Below are 26709 nucleotides of genomic sequence, written 5' to 3' on the forward strand. Positions count from 1 at the left end.
CTATTGGATGGATGATAACGTTAGTCAAAGGGGCATTTCCATGATAGAAGTGATGACAGGACATGAGCGAATATGTTTGTAAAACGATCGACAAACATAAATTGGGCACGAATGTGGCTCATGCGGATTCGTGATCGGGAACACGAGCATTTTACTTTTATATGTAAAATTCAGTAAAAGTGCGGGAAAATAATTGTATTGTCACTAAAGTATTTTAACCCCTTCACCCCAAAGCCTGTTTTCACCTAAGTGACACGGCCAATTTTTACAATTCTGACCACTGTCACTTTATGAGGTCATAACTCTGAAACGCTTCAACGGATCTTGGTGATTCTGAGATTGTTTTCTCGTGACATATTGTACTTTATGATAGTGGTAAAACTTCTTCGATATGACTTGCATTTATTTGTGAAAAAAACAGAAATTTGTCGAAAATTATGAAAATTTAGCAATTTTCAAATTTTTCGTTTTTATGCCCTTAAATTAGAGAGTTATATCACATAATATAGTTAATAAACAACATTTCCCACATGTCTGCTTTACATCAGCACAATTTTGGAAACATAATTTTTTTTTGTTAGGGAGTTATAAGGGTTAAAAGTTGACCAGCGATTTCTCATTTTTGCAACAAAATTTGCAAAACCATTTTTTTTACGGACCACCTCACACTTGAAGTGACTTTGAGGGGTCTATATGACAGAAAATGTCCAAAAGTGACACCATTCTAAAAACTGCACCCCTCAAGGTACTCTAAACCACATTCAAAAAGTTTATTAACCCTTCAGGTGCTTCACAGGAATTTTTGGAATGTTTAAAAAAAATTGAACATTTAAATTTTTTTTCACAAAATTTTTACTTCAGATCCAATTTGTTTTATTTTACCAAGGGTAACAGGAGAAATTGGACCAAAAAAGTTGTTGTACAATTTGTCCTGAGTACGCCGATACCCCACATGTTGGGGTAAACCATTGATTGGGCACATGGCAGAGCTCGGAAGGGAAGGAGCGCCATTTGACTTTTCAATGCAAAATTGGCTGGAATTGAGATCGGAACCCATGTCGTGTTTGGAGAGCCCCTGACGTGCCTAAACAGTGGAAACCCCCACAAGTGACACCATTTTGGAAAGTAGACCCTCTAAGGAACTAATCTAGATGTGTGGTGAGCACTTTGAACCTCCAAGTGCTTCACAGAAGTTTATAATGTGGAGCCGTAAAAAAAATTAATATTAATTTTCACAAAAAATGATCTTTTTGCCCAAAATTTTTTATTTTCCCAAGGGTAGCAGGATAAATTGGACCCCAAAAGTTGTTGTGCAATTTGTCCTGAGTACGCTGATACTTCATATATGGGGATAAACCACTGTTTGGGCGCATGGCAGAGCTCGGAAGGGAAGGAGCGCCATTTGACTTTTCAATGCAAAATTGGCTGGAATTGAGATCGGAACCCATGTCGTGTTTGGAGAGCCCCTGACGTGCCTAAACAGTGGAAACCCCCAGAAGTGACACCATTTTGGAAAGTAGACCCTCTAAGGAACTAATCTAGATGTGTGGTGAGCACTTTGAACCTCCAAGTGCTTCACAGAAGTTTATAATGTAGAGCCGTAAAAAAAAATTAATATTAATTTTCACAAAAAATGATCTTTTTGCCCAAAATTTTTTATTTTCCCAAGGGTAGCAGGATAAATTGGACCCCAAAAGTTGTTGTGCAATTTGTCCTGAGTACGCTGATACTTCATATATGGGGATAAACCACTGTTTGGGCGCATGGCAGAGCTCGGAAGGGAAGGAGCGCCATTTGACTTTTCAATGCAAAATTGGCTGGAATTGAGATCGGAACCCATGTCGTGTTTGGAGAGCCCCTGACGTGCCTAAACAGTGGAAACCCCCAGAAGTGACACCATTTTGGAAAGTAGACCCTCTAAGGAACTAATCTAGATGTGTGGTGAGCACTTTGAACCTCCAAGTGCTTCACAGAAGTTTATAATGTAGAGCCGTAAAAAAAAAATTAATATTAATTTTCACAAAAAATGATATTTTTGCCCCAAATTTTTTATTTTCCCAAGGGTAGCAGGATAAATTGGACCACAAAAGTTATTGTCCAATTTGTCCTGAGTACGCTGATACCCCATACATTGGGGGGAACCACTGTTTGGGCGCACGGCAGAGCTCGGAAGGGAAGGAGCGCCGTTTGAAATGCAGACTTAGATGGATTGGTCTGCAGGTGTCATGTTGCATTTGCAGAGCCCCTGATGTACCTAAACAGTAGAAACCCCCCACAAGTGACCCCATATTGGAAACTAGACCCCCCACGGAACTTATCTAGATGTGTTGTGAGAACTTTGAACCCCCAAGTGCTTCACTACAGTTTATAACGCAGAGCCGCGAAAATAAAAAATATATTTTTTTCCACGAAAATTATATTTTAGCCCCCATGTTTTTATTTTCCCAAGGATAAGGCTGGTTTCACACTTGAGTTTTTTTTAAAAACGCATGTGTGAAAAAACGCATGTAATCGCGGTAAAACGCATGCGTTTTTTTAGACGCATGCGTTTTTATAGAAAAACACAAGAAAACAAGAAAAAACCAAAAAACCCTAACCCTACCCCTAACCCTACCCCTACCCCTAACCTGAAATACGTGGCACTGAAATACGTTTATATACGTATATACGTATATAAGTGCCACGATATTTCAGTGGCCACGTATATAAGTGCCACGTATATAAGTGCCACGTATATAAGTGCCACGTATTTCATGTACATGCCACGATATTTAAGTGCCACATATTTAAGTGCCACGTATTTAAGTGCCACGTATTTAAGTGCCACGTATTTAAGTGCCACGTATTTAAGTGCCACGTATTTAAGTGCCACGTATTTAAGTGCCACGTATTTAAGTGCCACGTATTTAAGTGCCACGTATTTCACGTAAATGCCACGATATTTCAGTGCCACGTATTTCACTGAAATACCGTGGCACTTAAATACGTGGCACTGAAATATCGTGGCACTGAAATATCGTGGCACTGAAATATCGTGGCACTGAAATACGTGGCACTGAAATACGTGGCACTGAAATACGTGGCACTGAAATACGTGGCACTATGACTGTCAGAAAATGTTCATTAAACGGTTAGGGATGAGTTTAGGGGTAGGGTTAGGGTTAGGGTTTGGATCCCTTTATCACCTTGATGGTGGTGGGTGACTTTTCAGTGTGTTGTGTTTTTTTTCTATAAAAACGCATGCGTTTTTAACGCAAACAAACGCGTTGAGATCGGACGCCATGTCGCGTTTGGAGAGCCCCTGATGTGCCTAAACAGTGAAAACTCCCCAATTCTAACTGACACCCTAACCCCAACCCTAACCCTAGTCCTAACCCTAGCGCTACTTTCACACTAGCGTTTTTTTGCATACGTCGCAATGCGTCGTTTTGGCGAAAAAAACGCATCCTGCAAAGTCATCTGCAGGATGCGTTTTTTCCCCATAGACTAACATTAGCGACGTATTGACACACGTCGCAAGCGTCGTGCGACGGTTGCGTCGTGTTGTGGCGGACAGCCGGCAGCAACAAACGTTACATGTAACTTTTTTTGTGCCGACGGTCCACCATTTCCGACCGCGCATGCGCGGCTGGAACTCCGCCCCCACCTCCCCGCACCTCACAATGGGGCAGCGGATGCGTGGAAAAACAGCATCCGCTGCCCCCGTTGTGCGGCGCTTGCACAGTATGCGTCGGTATGTCAGGCCGACGCAGCGCGACGGCCCCGTACTGACGCTAGTGTGAAAGTAGCCTAACGGGAAAATGGAAATAAATATATTTTTTAAAATTTTATTATTTTTCCTAACTAAGGGGGTGATGAAGGGGGATTTGATTTACTTATATAGCGTTTTTTGGGCGGATTTTTATGGTTGGCAGCCGTCACACACTAAAAGACGCTTTTTATTGCAAACAATAGTTTTTGCATCACCACATTTTGAGAGCTATAATTTTTCCATATTTTGGTCCACAGAGTCATGTGAGATCTTGTTTTTAGCGGGACGAGTTGACGTTTTTGCTGGTACCATTTTCGGGTACATGACATTTTTTGATCGCTTTTTATTCCGATTTTTGGGAGGCGGAATGAACAAAAACCAGCAATTCCTGAAATTCTTTTAGGGGGTGCGTTTATACCGTTCCGCGTTTGGTAAAAAGGATAAAGCAGTTTTATTCTTCGGGTCAGTACGATTACAGCGATAACTCATTTATATAATTTTTTTATGTTTTGGCGCTTTTACACAATAAAAACTATTTTATATAAAAAATAATTGTTTTTGCATCGCTTTATTCTGAGAGCTATAACTTTTTTATTTTTCTGCTGATGATGCTGTATGGCGGCTTTTTTTTTGCGGGACAAGATGACGTTTTCAGCGGTACCATGGTTATTTATATCTGTCTTTTTGATCGCGTGTTATTCCACTTTTTGTTTGGCGGTATGAGAATAAAGCGTTGTTTTTTGCCTCGTTTTTTTTTTTTTTTTTTTACGGTGTTCACTGAAGGGGTTAACTAGTGATATAGTTTTATAGGTGGGGTTGTTACGGACGCGGCGATACTAAATATGTGTACTTTTATTGTGTGGTGTTTTTTTTATTTAGATAAAGAAATGTATTTATGGGAATATATTTATTTTTTTTTTCTTTATTTAGGAATTTTTTTTTTTTTTTTTTTTTACACATTTGGAAAAAATTTTTTTTTACTTTTTTACTTTGTCCCAGGAGGGGACATCACAGATCGGTGATCAGACCGTGTGCATAGCACTCGGTCTGATCACCGATGTGACAGGCACGTAACAGAGGCTTGCCGGCGCCTGCTATGAGGATTCTCAGCAGACGCCGGCAAGCAGGGTCATCTTATGACCCGGAAGGAGTCCCGCGGCCATCTTGGATCCGGGGACTCCTTCCAGGTCACCGGAGTAGCGCGATCTCATCGCGCTGCTCCGGTGGGAGAGCGCAGGGAGCCCCCGTCCCTGCGCGATCCCCCTCTATGCCGCTGTCACTATTGACAGCGGCATCAGAGGGGTTAAATGCCCGCGATCGGCGACAGCGCCGATCGTGGGCATTGCTGCGGGGTGTCAGCTGTCATATACAGCTGACACCCGCACCCGATCACCGCGGCGCTCAGCGCGAGACCGCGGTGATCGATGCGCCGTACTAGTACTGCGGCTGGCACTAATGCAGTGCCGGCAGCGCCGTACTAGTACGGCGCATGTCACGAAGGGGTTAAAGTAGATAATAAATAGATAATAGATAGATAGATAATAGATGATAGATAATAGATAGATGATGATAAATAGATAGATAATAGATAGATAATTGATAGTGAGATAGGTACATAGATAATAGATTGATGATAGATAATTGATAGATTATAGATAGATAGATAAAAAGCCGGTAATTTATGTGCCGCATACAGTAAAATCAGAGTGACAGGTTAGAATAGATAGGATAGATATATACACAGAGTACATAGATATATAGATGTCAGTGACACACACATATATATGTATATATATTATATAGATAGAAGAAAAGCCGGCAATTCAGCAGCCACGTACTCTAAAATGACACCGGGACCCGACAGTCTAGAAGAGATGGATTACACACATAGATACAGATATATGGGTTATACACATAGAATAGATGGATATATAGATGTCAGTGACATATACAATTAGTACAGTGTGTGTGCAGCTTTCTGTACATGTTGTGAGGGGTTGACACACTCCGCTGCTTTCCCAGGTAGACAGAGGAAACATTCTGGTAGATGATCACCTGCTGGTTTATTGTGGATAGCATAAACCTTGGCGGGTTCAGCAAAATAAACCGAGACTTGCTGGCATAAAGGTAAAACGAAGAAAACACAGCCCATATGAGTCCTTTCCCTGCAGGATTCCCCTGCAGTTGACCCGCACAGTTGGAGTTCCTGCTCTCCTAAGAGACACTGCCTGATTCTCATTACCAGGTATTTAACATCCCATGTGAGTTCATCCACACGGGACATTGGGTACACTGGACACCTCATTGAGCCTGCGGAGGTCATTACAAAATCGCCACTCGCCATTGGGCTTCGATACGAGGACGATGGGACTTGACCAGCCACTTCTTGATTCCTCTATCACCTCGAGGTCCAGCATTCTCTTCACCTCCTTGGAAATTATCTCCTGGTGTGGTTCGGGGATTCTGTAGGGTTTGAGGTTTTCCCTTACATGCGGCTCTGTTAGCACGTCATGTTCAACGCCTCTGTGCGTCTGGCAACTCCGAGAGCAGGTCCCAGTTCTCCTGCAGCAGTTCCCTAAATTGTTGCTTTTGGGCCGGCGTTAGTATGTCAGCAATCTTGACCTCCTCAAGCCCGAGTCACGGTCCCGCTAAGGTTTGAGTGAGTTGACATGGTATACCTGTAAAAGCTAAGTATACAGTTGTGAGCTGATATTAATAGCCTGGGATGCTCCATGGGTATTATCCCCTTCCCAGGCTATAAACATCTGCCCCAGCCGTCGGCTTTCCCTCTGCTGGTTAAGAAAATTACACGGGGTCTCACACCATTTTTTCTTTTAACCCCTTCCCGACCTTTGACGCATACGCTGCGTCATGAAAGTCGGTGCCAATCCGACCTGTGACGCAGCGTATGCGTCATGGAATGATCGCGTCCCTGCAGATCGGGTGAAAGGGTTAACTCCAATTTCACCCGATCTGCAGGGACAGGGGGAGTGGTGCTTCAGCCCAGGGGAGGGTGGCTTCACCCCCCCCGTGGCTACGATCGCTCTGATTGGCTGTTGAAAGTGAAACTGCCAATCAGCGATTTGTAATATTTCACCTAAAAAACTGGTGAAATATTACAATCCAGCCATGGCCGATGCTGCAATATCATCGGCCATGGCTGGATTGTAATATTTCACTGAAGTGACACCCCCCCACCCCACCGATCGCCCCCCCCAAGCCATCAATCTGTCCCGTAGTCCCCTCCGTCCTGTGCTCCGCTCCCCCGTCCTCCTGTCCGCTCCCCCCGTGCTCCTATGTCACCCCCCCGTACTCCGATGCCCCCCCCGTGCCCCGATCTCCCCCCCCTTATACTTACCGAGGCTCCCGGTGTCGGTCCGTCTTCTCCATGGGCGCCGCCATCTTCCAAAATGGCAGTGCTCCCGCCGAATCTGCCAGCCGGCAGATTCGTTACAAGTACATTTTGATCGCTGTGGTAGGTTCTATCACAGCGATCAAAATAAAAAAATAATAAATAACCCCCCCCCTTTATCACCCCCATAGGTAGGGACAATAATAAAATAAAGAAAATATTTTTTTTTCTTTTTCCACTAGGGTTAGGGTTAGAACTAGGGGTAGGGGTAGGGTTACGGGTAGGGTTAGGGGTAGGGTTAGGGTTATGGCATGTGCACACAGTGCGGATTTGGCCGCGGATCAGCAGCGGATTGGCCGCGGATCCGCAGCGGATTGGCCGCTGCGAATTCGTAGCAGTTTTCCATCAGGTTCACAGTACCATGTACACCTATGGAAAACCAAATCCGCTGTGCCCATGGTGCGGAAAATTCCGTGCAGAAACGCTGCGTTGTATTTTCCGCAGCATGTCAATTCTTTGTGCGGATTCCGCAGCGTTTTACACCTGTTCCTCAATAGGAATCCGCAGGTGAAATCCGCACAAAAAAACACTGGAAATCTGCTGTAAATCCGCAGGTAAAACGCAGTGCCTTTTACCTGCAGATTTTTCAAAAATCGTGCGGAAAAATCTCACACGAATCCGCAACGTGGGCACATAGCCTTAGGGTTAGGGTTGGAATTAGAGTTAGGGTTGGAATTAGGGCTAGGATTGGAAATAGGGTTAAGATTAGGCTTGTGGTTAGGGTTACGGATAGGGTTAGGGGTGTGTTGGGGTTACAGTTGTGGTTAGGGTTGGGATTAGGGTTAGGGTTGGGATTAGGGTTACGGGTGTGTTGCGGTTAGGGTTGTGGTTAGGGGTGTGTTGGGGTTAGGGTTGTGATTAGGGTTATGGCTACAGTTGGGATTAGGATTAGGGGTGTGTTGGGGTTAGTGTTGAAGTTAGAATTGAGGGGTTTCCACTGTTTAGGCACATCAGGGGTCTCCAAACGCAACATGGCTGTTGTGAACTATACTTCTTGGGTCCCTCTTGTGGTCACTAGTGGTTTGGCACTTGGATTGTCTTTTCCCAGGTTGGTACTCACCTGTTCGTTAGGCCTGGGGTGTTGCTATTTAAACTTCCTGGATTCTCAGTCCAGTGCCTGGCATCGTTGTAATCAGTTCATTTCTGTTTGCTCCTGTCTTCAGGTCCTGGTTCTTTGCAAGATAAGCTAAGTCCTGCTTTCTTATTTTTTGTTTATTTGCATTGTTCATATTTTTGTCCAGCTTGTACAAAATGTGATTCCTGATATCGCTGGAAGCTCTAGGGGGCTGATATTCTCCCCCCTCACCGTTAGTCGGTTCGGGGGTTCTTGGATATTCAGCGTGGATATTTTGCAGGGTTTTTTGCTGACCATATAAGTCATCTTACTATCTTCTGCTATTAGTCAGTGGGCCTCTCTTTGCTAAAATCTAGTTCATTCTTACGTTTGTCTTTTCTTCTTACCTCACCGTTATTATTTGTTGGGGGCTTGTATTATAACTTTGGGGTCTTTTCTCTGGAGGCAAGAGAGGTCTTATTTTCCCTGACAGGGTTAGTTAGTTCTCCGGCTGGCGTGAGACGTCTAGAATCAACGTAGGCACGTTCCCCGGCTACTGTTAGTTGTTTGTGCTAGGATCAGGTATATGGTCAGCCTAGTTACCACTTCCCTATGAGCTGGTATTTATGTTTGCAGACTTTGCTGTAATCTCTGAGATCCTCTGCCATTGGGATCATAACAGTATGCCAGGCCAAGTGAATAGTTAATGCATTGCAGAAGCGGGATTAAAAAGAAAAGAAGTTCTGAGTTTTTTTTGTTTTTTTTCTCTTTCTTCCTTCCCCTTTTTCTCTGAGTGGCTTGAAGCTTTGCTGCAGACATGAATGTTCAGACCTTGATTACTAGTGTGGATCAGCTTGCTGCACGAGTGCAGGGCATTCAGGATTTTGTTGTTAGCAGTCCTATGTCAGAGCCTAAGATACCTATTCCTGAGCTGTTCTCTGGAGATCGATTTAAATTTAGGAATTTTAGGAATAATTGTAAATTGTTTCTATCTTTGAAACCTCGTTCGTCCGGAGATTCAGCTCAGCAAGTTAAAATTGTTATCTCCTTCTTGCGTGGCGACCCTCAGGTTTGGGCTTTCTCGTTGGCGCCAGGAGATCCGGCATTGGCGGATGTTGATGCATTTTTTCTGGCGCTCGGATTGCTTTATGAGGAGCTAATCTTGAAATTCAGGCAGAAAAAGCTCTACTGGCTATCTCTCAGGGCCAGGATGAAGCTGAAGTGTATTGCCAAAAATTTCGGAAATGGTCCGTGCTTACTCAATGGAATGAATGTGCTCTGGCCGCAAATTTCAGAAATGGCCTGTCTGAAGCCATTAAGAATGTGATGGTGGGTTTCACAATTCCTACAAGTCTGAATGATTCTATGGCGCTGGCTATTCAGATTGATCGGCGTTTGCGGGAGCGCAAATCCGCTAATCCTCTGGCGGTGTTGTCTGAACGGACACCTGTCTCAATGCAATGTGATAGAATCCTGACTAGAACCGAACGACAAAATCATAGACGTCAGAATGGGCTGTGTTTTTACTGTGGTGATTCTACACGTTATATCAGCATGCTCTAAACGCCTAACCAAGGTTGTCAGTCCTGTCACCATTGGTAATTTGCAGCCTAAATTTATTTTGTCTGTGACTTTAATTTGCTCATTGTCTTCCTACCCTGTTATGGCGTTTGTGGATTCAGGTGCTGCCCTGAGTCTTATGGACTTGTCCTTTGCCAAGCGCTGCGGTTTTGTCCTGGAGCCTTTAAAAGTTCCGATTCCTCTCAGAGGAATTGATGCTACGCCACTGGCGGAAAATAAACCGCAGTATTGGACACAAGTGACCATGTGCATGACTCCTGAACATCGGGAGGTGATTCGTTTTCTTGTTCTGCATAAAATGAATGATTTGGTCGTTTTCGGTCTGCCATGGTTACAGACCCATAATCCAGTTTTGGATTGGAAGGCTATGTCTGTGTCGAGTTGGGGTTGTCAGGGAATTCATTGCGATTCTCCGCCGGTGTCTATTGCTTCTTCTACTCCTTCAGAAGTTCCTGAGTATTTGTGTGACTATCAGGATGTATTCAGTGAGTCCAGGTCCAGTGCTCTTCCTCCTCATAGGGACTGTGACTGCGCTATAGATTTGATTCCTGGCAGTAAATTTCCTAAGGGACGATTATTTAATTTGTCTGTACCCGAGCATGCCGCGATGCGTTCTTATGTCAAGGAGTCTTTGGAGAAGGGGCATATTCGTCCATCCTCTTCCCCTCTTGGTGCGGGATTCTTTTTTGTGGCCAAGAAAGACGGGTCTTTGAGACCTTGTATAGACTATCGGCTTCTGAATAAAATCACTGTTAAGTTTCAGTATCCTTTGCCACTATTGTCAGACTTGTTTGCTCGGATTAAGGGTGCCAAGTGGTTCACCAAGATAGATCTTCGTGGTGCGTACAACCTTGTGCGCATTAGGCAGGGAGATGAATGGAAAACTGCATTTAATACGCCCGAAGGTCATTTTGAGTACTTGGTGATGCCCTTTGGGCTCTCTAATGCTCCTTCAGTGTTTCAGTCCTTTATGCATGATATCTTCCGGAAGTATCTAGATAGATTTATGATTGTTTATCTGGATGATATTCTGTTTTTTTCTGATGATTGGGATTCTCATGTAAAGCAGGTCAGGATGGTGTTTCAGGTTTTGCGTGATAATGCTTTGTTTGTGAAGGGCTCAAAGTGCCTCTTTGGAGTGCTGAAGGTTTCCTTTTTGGGTTTTATTTTCTCCCCTTCTGCTGTGGAGATGGACCCAGTCAAGGTCCGAGCTATTCATGATTGGACTCAACCCACGTCTGTTAAGAGTCTTCAGAAGTTCTTGGGGTTTGCTAATTTCTACCGTCGTTTTATCGCTAACTTTTCTAGCGTTGTTAAACTTTTGACGGATATGACCAAGAAAGGTTCTGATGTGGCTAATTGGGCACCTGCAGCCGTGGAGGCCTTCCAGGAGCTGAAGCGCCGGTTTACTTCGGCGCCTGTTTTGTGCCAGCCTGATGTCGCACTTTCCTTTCAGGTTGAAGTGGATGCTTCTGAGATCGGTGCTGGGGCTGTTTTGTCGCAGAGAGGCTCTGGTTGCTCTGTGATGAGACCATGTGCTTTTTTCTCTAGGAAGTTTTCGCCTGCTGAGCGGAACTATGATGTTGGTAATCGGGAGTTGTTGGCCATGAAGTGGGCATTTGAGGAGTGGCGTCATTGGCTCGAGGGTGCTAAGCATCGTGTGGTGGTCTTGACTGATCACAAAAATCTGATGTATCTCGAGTCTGCTAAGCGCCTGAATCCTAGACAGGCTCGTTGGTCATTGTTTTTCTCTGGTTTTGACTTTGTGGTCTCGTACCTGCCTGGTTCGAAGAATGTTAAGGCTGATGCTCTTTCTAGGAGCTTTGTGCCTGACTCTCCTGGAGTCTCGGAGCCAGCTGGTATTCTTAAAGAGGGAGTAATCGTGTCGGCCATATCTCCTGATTTGCGACGTGTGTTGCAGAGATTTCAGGCTGGTAGACCTGACTCTTGTCCACCCGACAGACTGTTTGTTCCTGATAAATGGACCAGCAGAGTTATTTCCGAGGTTCATTCCTCGGTGTTGGCAGGGCATCCGGGAATTTTTGGTACCCGAGATTTGGTGGCTAGGTCCTTTTGGTGGCCTTCCTTGTCACAGGATGTGCGGTCATTTGTGCAGTCCTGTGGGACTTGTGCTCAGGCTAAGCCTTGTTGTTCTCGTGCTAGCGGGTTGCTTTTGCCCTTGCCCGTCCCGAAGAGGCCTTGGACACACATTTCCATGGATTTCATTTCTGATCTTCCGGTGTCTCAAGGAATGTCTGTCATCTGGGTGGTGTGTGATCGTTTTTCCAAGATGGTCCATTTGGTGCCCTTGCCTAAGTTGCCTTCCTCTTCCGATCTAGTTCCTTTGTTTTTTCAGAATGTGGTTCGTTTGCACGGCATTCCTGAGAATATCGTGTCCGACAGAGGATCCCAGTTTGTGTCCAGATTCTGGCGATCTTTTTGTGCTAAAATGGGCATTGATTTGTCGTTTTCATCTGCCTTTCATCCTCAGACCAATGGCCAAACGGAGCGAACTAATCAGACACTGGAGGCTTATTTGAGATGTTTTGTTTCTGCGGACCAGGATGATTGGGTGACCTTCTTGCCATTGGCTGAGTTTGCCCTTAATAATCGGGCTAGTTCCGCTACATTGGTTTCGCCATTCTTCTGCAACTCTGGTTTTCATCCTCGTTTCTCCTTGGGTCATGTTGAGTCTTCTGACTGTCCTGGGGTGGATTCCGTGGTGGATAGGTTGCAGCGGATTTGGAATCATGTGGTGGACAACTTGAAGTTGTCACAGGAGAAGGCTCAGCGTTTTGCCAACCGCCGCCGCGGTGTGGGTCCCCGACTTCGTGTTGGGGAATTGGTTTGGTTGTCTTCTCGGTATGTCCCTCTGAAGGTTTCCTCTCCTAAGTTTAAGCCTCGCTTTATTGGTCCTTATAAAATTTTGGAAGTTCTTAACCCGGTTTCTTTTTGTTTGGATCTTCCGGTGTCGTTTGCCATTCACAACGTGTTCCATAGGTCTTTGTTGCGGCGGTACGTTGTGCCTGTGGTTCCTGCTGTTGAGCCTCCTGCTCCGGTGTTGGTTGAGGGCGAGTTGGAGTACGTGGTGGAGAAGATCTTGGATTCTCGTCTCTCTAGACGGAGGCTTCAGTATTTGGTCAAATGGAAGGGCTATGGTCAGGAGGATAATTCCTGGGTGGTCGCCTCTGATGTTCATGCGGCCGATTTGGTTCGTGCCTTCCACGCTGCTCATCCTGATCGCCCTGGTGGTCTTGGTGAGGGTTCGGTGACCCCTCCTTAAAGGGGGGGTACTGTTGTGAACTATACTTCTTGGCTCCCTCTTGTGGTCACTAGTGGTTTGGCACTTGGATTGTCTTTTCCCAGGTTGGTACTCACCTGTTCGTTAGGCCTGGGGTGTTGCTATTTAAACTTCCTGGATTCTCAGTCCAGTGCCTGGCATCGTTGTAATCAGTTCATTTCTGTTTGCTCCTGTCTTCAGGTCCTGGTTCTTTGCAAGATAAGCTACGTCCTGCTTTCTTATTTTTTGTTTATTTGCATTGTTCATATTTTTGTCCAGCTTGTACAAAATGTGATTCCTGATATCGCTGGAAGCTCTAGGGGGCTGATATTCTCCCCCCTCACCGTTAGTCGGTTCGGGGGTTCTTGGATATTCAGCGTGGATATTTTGCAGGGTTTTTTGCTGACCATATAAGTCATCTTACTATCTTCTGCTATTAGTCAGTGGGCCTCTCTTTGCTAAAATCTAGTTCATTCTTACGTTTGTCTTTTCTTCTTACCTCACCGTTATTATTTGTTGGGGGCTTGTATTATAACTTTGGGGTCTTTTCTCTGGAGGCAAGAGAGGTCTTATTTTCCCTGACAGGGTTAGTTAGTTCTCCGGCTGGCGTGAGACGTCTAGAATCAACGTAGGCACGTTCCCCGGCTACTGTTAGTTGTTTGTGCTAGGATCAGGTATATGGTCAGCCTAGTTACCACTTCCCTATGAGCTGGTATTTATGTTTGCAGACTTTGCTGTAATCTCTGAGATCCTCTGCCATTGAGATCATAACAGTATGCCAGGCCAAGTGAATAGTTAATGCATTGCAGAAGCGGGATTAAAAAGAAAAGAAGTTCTGAGTTTTTTTTTGTTTTTTTTTCTCTTTCTTCCTTCCCCTTTTTCTCTGAGTGGCTTGAAGCTTTGCTGCAGACATGAATGTTCAGACCTTGATTACTAGTGTGGATCAGCTTGCTGCACGAGTGCAGGGCATTCAGGATTTTGTTGTTAGCAGTCCTATGTCAGAGCCTAAGATACCTATTCCTGAGCTGTTCTCTGGAGATCGATTTAAATTTAGGAATTTTAGGAATAATTGTAAATTGTTTCTATCTTTGAAACCTCGTTCGTCTGGAGATTCAGCTCAGCAAGTTAAAATTGTTATCTCCTTCTTGCGTGGCGACCCTCAGGATTGGGCTTTCTCGTTGGCGCCAGGAGATCCGGCATTGGCGGATGTTGATGCGTTTTTTCTGGCGCTCGGATTGCTTTATGAGGAGCTAATCTTGAAATTCAGGCAGAAAAAGCTCTACTGGCTATCTCTCAGGGCCAGGATGAAGCTGAAGTGTATTGCCAAAAATTTCGGAAATGGTCCGTGCTTACTCAATGGAATGAATGTGCTCTGGCCGCAAATTTCAGAAATGGCCTGTCTGAAGCCATTAAGAATGTGATGGTGGGTTTCACAATTCCTACAAGTCTGAATGATTCTATGGCGCTGGCTATTCAGATTGATCGGCGTTTGCGGGAGCGCAAATCCGCTAATCCTCTGGCGGTGTTGTCTGAACGGACACCTGTCTCAATGCAATGTGATAGAATCCTGACTAGAACCGAACGACAAAATCATAGACGTCAGAATGGGCTGTGTTTTTACTGTGGTGATTCTACACGTTATATCAGCATGCTCTAAACGCCTAACCAAGGTTGTCAGTCCTGTCACCATTGGTAATTTGCAGCCTAAATTTATTTTGTCTGTGACTTTAATTTGCTCATTGTCTTCCTACCCTGTTATGGCGTTTGTGGATTCAGGTGCTGCCCTGAGTCTTATGGACTTGTCCTTTGCCAAGCGCGGCGGTTTTGTCCTGGAGCCTTTAAAAGTTCCGATTCCTCTCAGAGGAATTGATGCTACGCCACTGGCGGAAAATAAACCGCAGTATTGGACACAAGTGACCATGTGCATGACTCCTGAACATCGGGAGGTGATTCGTTTTCTTGTTCTGCATAAAATGAATGATTTGGTCGTTTTAGGTCTGCCATGGTTACAGACCCATAATCCAGTTTTGCATTGGAAGGCTATGTCTGTGTCGAGTTGGGGTTGTCAGGGAATTCATTGCGATTCTCCGCCGGTGTCTATTGCTTCTTCTACTCCTTCAGAAGTTCCTGAGTATTTGTGTGACTATCAGGATGTATTCAGTGAGTCCAGGTCCAGTGCTCTTCCTCCTCATAGGGACTGTGACTGCGCTATAGATTTGATTCCTGGCAGTAAATTTCCTAAGGGACGATTATTTAATTTGTCTGTACCCGAGCATGCCGCGATGCGTTCTTATGTCAAGGAGTCTTTGGAGAAGGGGCATATTCGTCCATCCTCTTCCCCTCTTGGTGCGGGATTCTTTTTTGTGGCCAAGAAAGACGGGTCTTTGAGACCTTGTATAGACTATCGGCTTCTGAATAAAATCACTGTTAAGTTTCAGTATCCTTTGCCACTATTGTCAGACTTGTTTGCTCGGATTAAGGGTGCCAAGTGGTTCACCAAGATAGATCTTCGTGGTGCGTACAACCTTGTGCGCATTAGGCAGGGAGATGAATGGAAAACTGCATTTAATACGCCCGAAGGTCATTTTGAGTACTTGGTGATGCCCTTTGGGCTCTCTAATGCTCCTTCAGTGTTTCAGTCCTTTATGCATGATATCTTCCGGAAGTATCTAGATAGATTTATGATTGTTTATCTGGATGATATTCTGTTTTTTTCTGATGATTGGGATTCTCATGTAAAGCAGGTCAGGATGGTGTTTCAGGTTTTGCGTGATAATGCTTTGTTTGTGAAGGGCTCAAAGTGCCTCTTTGGAGTGCTGAAGGTTTCCTTTTTGGGTTTTATTTTCTCCCCTTCTGCTGTGGAGATGGACCCAGTCAAGGTCCGAGCTATTCATGATTGGACTCAACCCACGTCTGTTAAGAGTCTTCAGAAGTTCTTGGGGTTTGCTAATTTCTACCGTCGTTTTATTGCTAACTTTTCTAGCGTTGTTAAACTTTTGACGGATATGACCAAGAAAGGTTCTGATGTGGCTAATTGGGCTCCTGCAGCCGTGGAGGCCTTCCAGGAGCTGAAGCGCCGGTTTACTTCGGCGCCTGTTTTGTGCCAGCCTGATGTCGCACTTTCCTTTCAGGTTGAAGTGGATGCTTCTGAGATCGGTGCTGGGGCTGTTTTGTCGCAGAGAGGCTCTGGTTGCTCTGTGATGAGACCATGTGCTTTTTTCTCTAGGAAGTTTTCGCCTGCTGAGCGGAACTATGATGTTGGTAATCGGGAGTTGTTGGCCATGAAGTGGGCATTTGAGGAGTGGCGTCATTGGCTCGAGGGTGCTAAGCATCGTGTGGTGGTCTTGACTGATCACAAAAATCTGATGTATCTCGAGTCTGCTAAGCGCCTGAATCCTAGACAGGCTCGTTGGTCATTGTTTTTCTCTGGTTTTGACTTTGTGGTCTCGTACCTGCCTGGTTCGAAGAATGTTAAGGCTGATGCTCTTTCTAGGAGCTTTGTGCCTGACTCTCCTGGAGTCTCGGAGCCAGCTGGTATTCTTAAAGAGGGAGTAATCGTGTCGGCCATATCTCCTGATTTGCGACGTGTGTTGCAGAGATTTCAGGCTGGTAGACCTGACTCTTGTCCACGCGACAGACTGTTTGTTCCTGATAAATGGACCAGCAGAGTTATTTCCGAGGTTCATTCCTCGGTGTTGGCAGGGCATCCGGGAATTTTTGGTACCCGAGATTTGGTGGCTAGGTCATTTTGGTGGCCTTCCTTGTCACAGGATGTGCGGTCATTTGTGCAGTCCTGTGGGACTTGTGCTCGGGCTAAGCCTTGTTGTTCTCGTGCTAGCGGGTTGCTTTTGCCCTTGCCCGTCCCGAAGAGGCCTTGGACACACATTTCCATGGATTTCATTTCTGATCTTCCGGTGTCTCAAGGAATGTCTGTCATCTGGGTGGTGTGTGATCGTTTTTCCAAGATGGTCCATTTGGTGCCCTTGCCTAAGTTGCCTTCCTCTTCCGATCTAGTTCCTTTGTTTTTTCAGAATGTGGTTCGTTTGCACGGCATTCCTGAGAATATCGTGTCCGACAGAGGATCCCAGTTTGTGTCCAGATTCTGGCGATCTTTTTGTGCTAAAATGGGCATTGATTTGTCGTTTTCATCTGCCTTTCATCCTCAGACCAATGGCCAAACGGAGCGAACTAATCAGACACTGGAGGCTTATTTGAGATGTTTTGTTTCTGCGGACCAGGATGATTGGGTGACTGTCATGATTCTCAATGGCGAGAGAACATAGCCCAGCATATATGAGAACTAGCTCTTGGAAGATGGAAACTATACTGACCATGAACTAAACCTGCCGCACAACTAGAAGTGGCCGGGTAGCATGCCTACGTTTTTTTATCCCTAGATGCCCAGCGCCAGCCGGAGAACTACCTAATCCTAGCAGAGGAAAAGACAGTCCTGGCTCACCTCTAGAGAAATTTTCCCAAAAGGCAGACAGAGGCCCCCACATATATTGGCGGTGATTTTAGATGAAATGACAAACGTAGTATGAAAATAGGTTTAGCAAAATCGAGGTCCGCTTACTAGATAGCAGGAAGACAGAAAGGGCACTTTCATGGTCAGCAGAAAACCCTATCAAAACACCATCCAGAAATTACTTTAAGACTCTGGCATTAACTCATAACACCAGAGTGGCAATTTCCGCTCACAAGAGCTTTCCAGACACAGTAACGAAACAGCAGCTGTGAACAGGAACAAAATGCAAAAACACACAAGGACAAAAGTCCAACTTAGCTGGGAGTTGTCTAGTAGCAGGAACATGCACAGAAAGCTTCTGATTACATTGTTGACCGGCATGAAACTGACAGAGGAGCAAGGTTATATAGCGACTCCCACATCCTGATAGGAGCAGGTGAACAGAGGGGATGATGCACACAAGTGCAATTCCACAAGTGGCCACCGGGGGAGCCCAGAATCCAATTTCACAACAGTACCCCCCCCTCAAGGAGGGGGCACCGAACCCTCACCAGAACCACCAGGGCGATCAGGATGAGCCCTATGAAAGGCACGGACAAGATCGGAGGCATGAACATCAGAGGCAGTGACCCAAGAATTATCCTCCTGACCGTATCCCTTCCATTTGACCAGATACTGGAGTTTTTTTTTTTCCACAACGTACTCCAACTCACCCTCAACCAACACCGGAGCAGGAGGCTCAACGGAAGGCACAGCCGGTACCTCATACCTGCGCAACAATGACCGATGAAAAACATTATGAATCGAAAAGGATGCAGGGAGGTCCAAACGGAAGGACACAGGGTTAAGAATCTCCAATATCTTGTACGGGCCGATGAACCGAGGCTTAAACTTAGGAGAAGAAACCCTCATAGGGACAAAACGAGAAGACAACCACACCAAGTCCCCAACACAAAGCCGAGGACCAACACGACGACGGCGGTTGGCAAAAAGCTGAGTCTTCTCCTGGGACAACTTCAAATTGTCCACCACCTGCCCCCAAATCTGATGCAACCTCTCCACCACAGCATCCACTCCAGGACAATCCGAAGATTCCACTTGACCGGAGGAAAATCGAGGATGAAACCCCGAATTACAGAAAAACGGGGACACCAAGGTGGCAGAGCTGGCCCGATTATTGAGGGCGAACTCCGCCAAAGGCAAAAAAGCAACCCAATCATCCTGATCCGCAGACACAAAACACCTCAAATATGTCTCCAAGGTCTGATTAGTCCGCTCGGTCTGGCCATTAGTCTGAGGATGGAAAGCAGACGAAAAAGACAAATCTATGCCCATCCTAGCACAGAATGCCCGCCAAAATCTAGACACGAATTGGGTCCCTCTGTCAGAAACGATATTCTCCGGAATACCATGCAAACGAACAACATTTTGAAAAAACAGAGGAACCAACTCGGAAGAAGAAGGCAACTTAGGCAAGGGAACCAGATGGACCATCTTAGAGAAACGGTCACACACCACCCAGATGACAGACATCTTCTGAGAAACAGGCAGATCCAAAATAAAATCCATCGAGATGTGCGTCCAAGGCCTCTTCGGGATAGGCAAGGGTAACAACAATCCACTAGCCCGAGAACAACAAGGCTTGGCCCGAGCACAAACGTCACAAGACTGCACAAAGCCTCGCACATCTCGTGACAGGGAAGGCCACCAGAAGGACCTTGCCACCAAATCCCTGGTACCAAAGATTCCAGGATGACCTGCCAACGCAGAAGAATGAACCTCAGAGATGACTCTACTGGTCCAATCATCAGGAACAAACAGTCTACCAGGTGGGCAACGATCAGGTCTATCCGCCTGAAACTCCTGCAAGGCCCGCCGCAGGTCTGGAGAAACGGCAGACAATATCACTCCATGTTTAAGGATACCTGTGGGCTCAGAATTACCAGGGGAGTCAGGCTCAAAACTCCTAGAAAGGGCATCCGCCTTAACATTCTTAGAACCCGGTAGGTAAGACACCACAAAATTAAACCGAGAGAAAAACAACGACCAGCGCGCCTGTCTAGGATTCAGGCGCCTGGCAGACTCAAGGTAAATTAAATTTTTGTGGTCAGTCAATACCACCACCTGATGTCTGGCCCCCTCAAGCCAGTGACGCCACTCCTCAAAAGCCCACTTCATGGCCAAAAGCTCCCGATTCCCAATATCATAATTCCGCTCGGCGGGCGAAAATTTACGGGAAAAAAAAGCACAAGGTCTCATCACGGAGCAGTCGGAACTTCTCTGCGACAACACCGCCCCAGCTCCGATTTCAGAAGCGTCGACCTCAATCTGAAAAGGAAGAGCAACATCAGGCTGACGCAACACTGGGGCGGAAGAAAAGCGGCGCTTGAGCTCCCGAAAGGCCTCCACAGCATCAGGGGACCAATCAGCAACATCAGCACCCTTCTTAGTCAAATCAGTCAATGGTTTTACAACATCAGAAAAACCAGCAATAAATCGACGATAAAAGTTAGCAAAGCCCAAAAATTTCTGAAGACTCTTAAGAGAAGAGGGTTGCGTCCAATCACCAATAGCCTGAACCTTGACAGGATCCATCTCGATGGAAGAGGGGGAAAAAATGTATCCCAAGAAGGAAATCTTTTGAACCCCAAAAACACACTTAGAACCCTTCACACACAAGGAATTAGACCGCAAAACCTGAAAAACCCTCCTGACCTGCTGGACATGAGAGTCCCAGTCATCCGAAAAAATCAGAATATCATCCAGATACACAATCATAAATTTATCCAAATAATCGCGGAAAATGTCATGCATAAAGGACTGGAAGACTGAAGGGGCATTTGAAAGACCAAAAGGCATCACCAAATACTCAAAATGGCCCTCGGGCGTATTAAATGCGGTTTTCCACTCATCCCCCTGCTTGATTCGCACCAAATTATACGCCCCACGGAGATCAATCTTAGAGAACCACTTGGCCCCCTTTATACGAGCAAACAAATCAGTAAGCAGTGGTAACGGATATTGATATTTAACCGTGATTTTATTCAAAAGTCGATAATCAATACACGGCCTCAAAGAGCCGTCTTTCTTAGACACAAAGAAAAAACCGGCTCCTAAGGGAGATGACGAAGGACGAATATGTCCCTTTTCCAAGGACTCCTTTATATATTCTCGCATAGCCGCGTGTTCAGGCACAGACAGATTAAATAAACGACCCTTAGGGTATTTACTACCCGGGATCAAGTCTATGGCACAATCGCACTCCCGGTGCGGAGGCAGTGAACCAACCTTGGGTTCTTCAAAAACGTCACGAAAGTCAGACAAGAATTCAGGAATCTCAGAGGGAATAGATGATGAAATGGAAACCAAAGGTACGTCCCCATGAGTTCCTTTACATCCCCAGCTTAACACAGACATAGCTCTCCAGTCGAGGACTGGGTTATGAGATTGCAACCATGGCAATCCCAGCACCAAAACATCATGTAGATTATACAGCACCAGAAAGCGAATAACCTCCTGGTGATCCGGATTAACACGCATAGTCACTTGTGTCCAGTATTGTGGTTTATTACTAGCCAATGGGGTGGAGTCAATCCCTTTCAGAGGTATCGGAGCCTCCAATGGCTCCAAATCATACCCACAGCGTTTGGCAAAGGACCAATCCATAAGACTCAAAGCAGCGCCAGAGTCGACATAGGCGTCCGCGGTAATAGATGACAAAGAACAAATCAGGGTCACAGATAGAATAAACTTAGACTGTAAAGTGCTAATTGAAACAGACTTGTCAGGCTTCTTAGTACGCTTAAAGCATGCTGATATAACATGAGTTGAATCACCACAATAGAAGCACAACCCATTTTTTCGTCTAAAATTCTGCCGCTCGCTTCTGGACAGAATTCTATCACATTGCGTATTTTCTGGCGTTTTCTCAGTAGACACCGCCAAATGGTGCACAGGTTTGCGCTCCCGCAGATGCCTATCGATCTGAATAGCCATCGTCATGGACTCATTCAGACTCGCAGGCACAGGGAACCCCACCATAACATCCTTAATGGCATCAGAGAGACCTTCTCTGAAAATCGCCGCCAGGGCGCACTCATTCCACTGAGTAAGCACAGACCATTTGCGGAATTTTTGGCAGTATATTTCAGCTTCATCTTGCCCCTGAGACAAGGACATCAAGGCCTTTTCCGCCTGAAGCTCTAAATGAGGTTCCTCATAAAGCAACCCCAAGGCCAGAAAAAACGCATCCACATTGAGCAACGCAGGATCCCCTGGTGCCAATGCAAAAGCCCAGTCTTGAGGGTCGCCCCGGAGCAAGGAAATTACAATCCTGACCTGCTGTGCAGGGTCTCCGGCAGAGCGAGACTTCAGGGACAAAAACAATTTGCAATTATTTTTAAAATTTTGAAAGTGAGATCTATTCCCCGAGAAGAATTCAGGCAAAGGAATTCTAGGCTCAGACATAGGTGCATGAACAACAAAATCTTGCAAATTTTGTACCTTTGTGGCGAGATTATTCAAACCTGTAGCTACACTCTGAAGATCCATTTGAAACAGGTGAACACAGAGCCATTCAAGGATTAGAAGGAGAGAAAGAGAGGAAGGCTGCAGTATAGGCAGACTAGCAAGTGATTCAATTAAGAGCACACTCAGAACTAGAGGGAAAAAAAAAAAAAAATTGTAGCAGACTTCTTTTTTCTCTCCTTTCTCAGCCAGTAATTTAACCCTTTTTTGGGCCGGTCAAACTGTCATGATTCTCAATGGCGAGAGAACATAGCCCAGCATATATGAGAACTAGCTCTTGGAAGATGGAAACTATACTGACCATGAACTAAACCTGCCGCACAACTAGAAGTGGCCGGGTAGCATGCCTACGTTTTTTTATCCCTAGATGCCCAGCGCCAGCCGGAGAACTACCTAATCCTAGCAGAGGAAAAGACAGTCCTGGCTCACCTCTAGAGAAATTTTCCCAAAAGGCAGACAGAGGCCCCCACATATATTGGCGGTGATTTTAGATGAAATGACAAACGTAGTATGAAAATAGGTTTAGCAAAATCGAGGTCCGCTTACTAGATAGCAGGAAGACAGAAAGGGCACTTTCATGGTCAGCAGAAAACCCTATCAAAACACCATCCAGAAATTACTTTAAGACTCTGGCATTAACTCATAACACCAGAGTGGCAATTTCCGCTCACAAGAGCTTTCCAGACACAGTAACGAAACAGCAGCTGTGAACAGGAACAAAATGCAAAAACACACAAGGACAAAAGTCCAACTTAGCTGGGAGTTGTCTAGTAGCAGGAACATGCACAGAAAGCTTCTGATTACATTGTTGACCGGCATGAAACTGACAGAGGAGCAAGGTTATATAGCGACTCCCACATCCTGATAGGAGCAGGTGTCATGATCTCTGCAGGCAGAGATCATAGCAAGCCTATAGAGGGACAAGCTCTCGGAAGATGGAACTATACTGACCATGAACTAAGCCTGCCGCGCAACTAGAAATAGCCAGGTAGCATTTCCTATTTATAGCTAGATGCCCAGCTCTGGCCTAAGACCTAAATAGCTAGCAGAGGGAAATATAAGACCTGGCTCACCTCTAGAGAAATATTCCAAAGAAGACAGTAGCCCCCCACATATAATGACGGTGAGTTCAGATGAAACAACAAACGCAGCAGGAAAATAGTCTTAGCAAATTTGAGGTCCGCTTACTAGATAGCAGAAGACAGATAGTATACTTTCATGGTCAGCAGAAAAACACTAACAAAACACCATCCAGAGATTACCTTAAACTCTGGCATTAACTCATAACGCCAGAGTAGCAATCCCTGATCAACGAGAGCTTTCCAGACACAGTAACAAAACTTCAGCTGTGAACTGGAACAAATAGGCAAAACAAAACATGGACAAAAGTCCAACTTATCTAGTGGTTGTCTAGAAGCAGGAACAAGCACTGAGAGGCATCAGATAACATTGTTGACCGGCAAGAAACCACCAGAGAAATGAGCTTAAATAGCGACACCCACTACTGATGGAACCAGGTGAAACAGGAAAGAGGATGACAAGTCCAATTCCACAAGCGGCCACCGGGGGAGCCCAGAATCCAAATTCACAACAGTACCCCCCCCTCAAGGAGGGGGCACCGAACCCTCACCAGATCCACCAGGGCGACCAGGATGAGCCCTATGGAAGGCACGAACAAGATCAGAAGCATGAACATCAGATGCATTGACCCAAGAATTATCCTCCTGGCCGTAACCCTTCCAGTTGACCAGATACTGGAGTTTCCGTCTGGAAACACGAGAGTCCAAAATTTTCTCCACAACGTACTCCAACTCACCCTCAACCAACACCGGAGCAGGAGGCTCCACTGAAGGTACAACAGGTACCTCATACCTGCGCAATAACGACCGATGAAAAACGTTATGAATGGAAAAGGACGCAGGGAGGTCCAAACGGAAAGAAACAGGATTAAGAATCTCCAATATTCTATAAGGGCCGATGAACCGAGGTTTAAACTTAGGAGAAGAGACCCTCATAGGGACAAAACGAGAAGACAACCACACTAAATCTCCAACACAAAGCCGAGAACCAACACGACGATGACGGTTGGCAAAACGCTGAGTCTTCTCCTGGGACAACTTCAAATTGTCCATAACCTGCCCCCAGATGTGATGCAATCTCTCCACCACCGCATCCACTCCAGGACAATCCGAGGATTCCACCTGACCGGAGGAAAATCGAGGGTGAAACCCCGAATTACAGAAAAACGGGGACACCAAGGTGGAAGAACTGGCCCGATTATTGAGGGCGAACTCTGCCAATGGCAAAAAAGCAACCCAATCATCCTGGTCAGCAGAGACAAAACACCTCAGATATGTCTCAAGGGTCTGATTAGTCCGCTCGGTCTGGCCATTAGTCTGAGGGTGAAAAGCAGATGAAAAAGACAAATCTATGCCCATCCTAGCACAGAATGCCCGCCAAAATCTAGACACAAATTGGGTACCTCTGTCAGAAACAATATTCTCAGGAATACCGTGCAATCGGACAACATTCTGAAAAAACAGAGGAACCAACTCAGAAGAAGAAGGCAACTTGGGCAGAGGAACCAAATGGACCATTTTAGAGAAACGGTCACAGACCACCCAGATGACAGACATCTTCTGGGAAACAGGCAGATCTGAAATAAAATCCATCGAGATGTGTGTCCAAGGCCTCTTAGGAATAGGCAAGGGCAACAGCAGTCCGCTAGCCCGAGAACTACAAGACTTGGCCCGAGCACAAACGTCACATGACTGCACAAAGACTCGCACATCTCGTGACAGGGAAGGCCACCAGAAGGATCTTGCCACCAAATCCCTGGTACCAAAAATTCCGGGATGACCTGCCAATGCAGAAGAATGTACCTCAGAGATGACTCTGCTGGTCCAATCATCCGGAACAAACAGTCTATCAGGCGGACAACGATCCGGTCTATCCGCCTGAAACTCTTGCAAGGACCGCCGCAGATCAGGAGAAACGGCCGACAAAATTACTCCCTCCCTAAGGATACCTGTGGGTTCAGAATTACCAGGAGAGTCCGGGTCAAAACTCCTAGAAAGGGCATCTGCCTTAACATTCTTAGAACCCGGTAGGTATGACACCACAAAATTAAAGCGAGAAAAAAATAAAGACCAGCGCGCCTGTCTAGGATTCAGGCGTCTGGCAGTCTCAAGATAAATCAAATTTTTGTGGTCAGTCAATACCACCACCTGATGCCTAGCCCCCTCGAGCCAATGGCGCCACTCCTCAAACGCCCACTTCATGGCCAAAAGCTCCCGATTCCCAACATCATAATTCCGCTCTGCGGGCGAAAATTTGCGAGAAAAGAAGGCACAAGGCCTAATAACGGAGCAGTCGGAACCTTTCTGCGACAACACTGCCCCAGCTCCGATCTCCGAAGCGTCAACCTCAACCTGAAAAGGCAGATTCACATCAGGCTGACGCAACACAGGGGCAGAGGCAAAACGGCGCTTAAGCTCCTGAAAGGCCTCTACAGCATGAGGGGACCAATTAGCAACATCAGCGCCTTGTCTGGTCAAATCAGTCAGTGGTTTAACGACATCCGAAAAACCAGCAATAAATCGGCGGTAAAAGTTGGCAAAGCCCAAAAATCTCTGAAGACCCTTAAGAGAGGAGGGCTGAGTCCAGTCACAAATAGCTTGCACCTTGACGGGATCCATCTCAATGGAAGAGGGAGAAAAAATATACCCCAAAAAGGAAATTTTCTGGACCCCAAAAACGCACTTAGACCCCTTCACACATAAAGAATTAGACCGCAGAACCTGAAAAACTCTCCTGACCTGCTGGACATGAGAGTCCCAGTCATCAGAAAAAATCAGAATATCATCCAGATATATTATCATAAATTTATCCAGAAAATCGCGGAAAATATCATGCATAAAAGACTGGAAAACTGAAGGGGCATTAGAAAGACCAAAAGGCATGACCAAATACTCAAAGTGGCCCTCGGGCGTATTGAATGCGGTCTTCCACTCATCCCCCTGCCTGATCCGCACCAAATTATACGCCCCACGAAGATCAATTTTAGAGAACCACTTAGCACCCTCTATACGAGCAAACAAATCAGTAAGCAATGGCAATGGGTATTGATACTTAACAGTGATCTTATTCAGAAGCCGATAATCAATACATGGTCTCAAAGAGCCGTCTTTTTTTGAGACAAAGAAAAACCCAGCTCCCAAGGGAGAAGAAGATGGACGAATATGTCCCTTTTCCAAAGACTCCTTTATATATTCCCGCATAGCAGCATGTTCCGGCACAGACAAATTAAACAAACGACCCTTTGGATATTTACAACCCGGTATCAAATCTATGGCACAATCGCACTCACGGTGCGGAGGTAACGACCCAAGCTTGGGTTCGTCAAAGACGTCTTGATAATCAGAGAGGAACTCAGGGACTTCAGAGGGAATGGACGACGAAATAGAAACCAAAGGTACGTCCCCATGAATACCCTTACATCCCCAGCTCAACACAGACATTGCTCTCCAGTCCAAGACTGGGTTGTGAGACTGCAACCATGGCAATCCCAGTACCAAATCGTCATGTAAATTATACAGCACCAGGAAACGAATAATCTCCTGGTGATCCGGATTGA

The 26709-nt window shown here is 45.7% G+C and overlaps 1 pseudogene across 1 annotated transcript in view; it reads left to right on the plus strand.

Moving 5' to 3' along the window:
* LOC143817346 (protein XNDC1N-like) overlaps positions 1–26709 on the plus strand; it is a 313063-nt pseudogene that overhangs the window by 121872 nt on the left and 164482 nt on the right. The gene's annotated exons all lie outside the window — the stretch shown is intronic.

This window comes from Ranitomeya variabilis, chromosome 3 (genome assembly GCF_051348905.1).
Source record: "Ranitomeya variabilis isolate aRanVar5 chromosome 3, aRanVar5.hap1, whole genome shotgun sequence".
Lineage (NCBI taxonomy): Eukaryota > Metazoa > Chordata > Amphibia > Anura > Dendrobatidae > Ranitomeya > Ranitomeya variabilis.